This window comes from Urocitellus parryii, chromosome 14 (genome assembly GCF_045843805.1).
Source record: "Urocitellus parryii isolate mUroPar1 chromosome 14, mUroPar1.hap1, whole genome shotgun sequence".
NCBI lineage: Eukaryota > Metazoa > Chordata > Mammalia > Rodentia > Sciuridae > Urocitellus > Urocitellus parryii.
In genome coordinates this window covers 14784164-14786688 of record NC_135544.1, presented here as the reverse complement: position 1 = coordinate 14786688, position 2525 = coordinate 14784164, and the positions used below count along the sequence as shown (strand labels likewise).

Below are 2525 nucleotides of genomic sequence, written 5' to 3'. Positions count from 1 at the left end.
AACAAAAAAAAACAAAAACAAAAACAAAAAACCAACAAATTTCTGTACCCATTAAACAATAACTCATTTCTTCCTCTCCATACATCCTGGTAACATAGACAGAAAATTTGAATGCTCAAATTACCTCAAATTACTCAAAGTACCTCATATTAAGTATTTGTCTTTTTACAGCTGGTGGACATTTAACACAATGTCCTTAAGATTCATCCAAGTTATGGATCTGGGGTTGTGGCTCAGTGTAGAGTGCTCACTTAGCATGCACAAGGCAGTGGGTTCAGTCTTCAGCACCACATAAATGTAAAATAAAGATATTGTGTCCACCTAAAACTTAAGAATAAATATAAAAAAAAAAAAGATTCACGAGTGCTTATGTTGACTGGAAGCGTCCGGTAGCGCTGCGATGGTGCTCCTGGAGAGCGAGCAGGTCCTATGGAGCTCACCAGGCTCTTCCAGAAGTGTGGGTTGTCGGGCAGCGTGTACTTCACCTTGAAGAAGTGTGATGGTCGAACTAAACCCACACCGAGGAAGGGTTCTGTGGAGGGCGTTGAGCCCTCAGACAACAAGTGTCTGTTGAGAGCAAAGGATGGGAAAAAGAAGATCAGCACAGTGGTGAGCTCCAAAGAAGTGAATAAATTTCAGATGGCTTATTCAAACCTATTGAGAGCTGACATGGATGGGCTGAAGAAGAGAGACAAAAAGAGCAAGAGTAAGAAGAGCAAAGCAGCACAGTGAAGAGCACTGAGTTCCCTGCTTTTACCAAACCACTGAATTACATATTTCCATTTTGTTTATAGTTTTGTTCATAAATCTAGGTTTCTGGTTCCCCCGTTAACTGTTTTCATGTGATATTAGGGTTATTTTGGAGAGAAGAAAGGTTGCAGTGCTTACAAAGTATTTGTGGTAAGAAAGTAGTTTTATTTCAGATTTATGATGCATGGTTATAAATTCCTAAATTAGTTTTAAAAAGTCTCTGTAGTCATCCCTGTGAAGAGCATTGTATCATTAAACACCTGTTATCAGCACTGTGCTTATGTGATCCCCCCCCCTTTTTGTGTGTGTGTGTGTGTGTGTGTGTGTCGCTGGAGATTGAATCCAGGGCCTCACTCATGCTATGTAAGCACTCTTGAGTTACATCCCCTCAACCCCCCTCTTCCCCCATTTTAATAGTCTGGCAATAACTAATTCTGGATGATGTGATTACTGAATGTTTTAGCCCTATTTTCTAGATTATTCTAATTGAAACCTGACAATTATAAAAGTTGTATCATCTCATGGACATTCTTTCCACCAGGTTGTATAAGTTTATCATCATAATTTATTAAGTTTGGAAGAGTTCTCAAGGCCAAATGAAAATCTGCTTAACCACGTTAGAAAAAACATATTACAAAAGCATTAAAAATAAAGATTCTAAGGTAAAAAAAAAAAGATTCACCCAAGTTGTGTCAGATTTCCTTTTTTTTTCAAGGCTAAATAGTTTTCCATCATATGTGATACCATATTTTGTTTATGCAGTCATCTGTTGATGGACATTTGTGTGCTTCTATCTCTTGGCTACTGTGAATATTGCTGCTCTGAATATGGATATGCAAATATCTTTTCAAGATCCCACTTTCAATTTTTAAAATTATATCCAGAAGTAGGATTGCTGGAGCATTTGGAATTTATATTTTTAATTATTTGAGAAATAGCCATAGTATTTTCCACACTGGTACACCATTTTACATTCCTATCAGTAGTTACACAAAGGCTCTAGTTTTTCTACTTTCTCACTAATATTTGTTATTTTGTGGTTTTTGCTAGTAGCCATCCCAATGAATCTGAGGTGATATCTCATTGTGGTTTTGATTTGCATATCCCTAATGATTAGTGAGGTTGAGTATCTTGTTTCATGTGCAACTGACATTTATGTATCTTCTTCGCAGAAATGTCTGTTCAAGTTCTTTCCTCACTTTTAAGTTGGCTTTTTTTTTTACATTTGATTTTTGTATATTGATTGTATATCCTCCATCCTTGATATACTTATTAATTCTAGGTTTTTTTTTGCAGGATTTTCTAGATAGATAATCATGTTATCTGTGAATAAAGAGTTTTCTTTCTCTTTTTCCAATCTGGATGCCTTTTTATTTTCTTGCTTTATTGCTCTGTGTCTTAGTTCATTTTGTGAAATACTTGATGCTGGATAATATATAAATAAAAGGGGTTTATTTATCTTACAGTTCTGGAGGTTCAAGAGCATGGTGCTGGCATCTGCTCAGTTCTGGGGAGGGCATTATAGTGGATGGCATCCTAATGGTAGAAGAATGCTTGACGAGAGTGGTGAGCATGATTTGCCATGATCATGTCTTAGAGGGAAAGTACTTGCCTTTCATTATCAAGTATCATATGAACTGCAGGTTTTTCAGAGATGCCCTTTATCAGTTTGGAAAAGTTCACTGCTATTCTTAATTTCTAACTTTTTTTAAAATTGGGGATTGAATCCAAGGGTGCTCCACCACTGAGCTGCATCCCCAGATATCTTCTTTTTA

At 36.6% G+C, this 2525-nt stretch overlaps 1 pseudogene; it reads left to right on the top strand.

The window, feature by feature from the left end:
* The first annotated feature begins 400 nt into the window (after nt 1-400).
* LOC113197128 (signal recognition particle 14 kDa protein pseudogene) lies at nt 401-1012 on the top strand (annotated as a pseudogene).
* Nucleotides 1013-2525: the final 1513 nt, after the last annotated feature.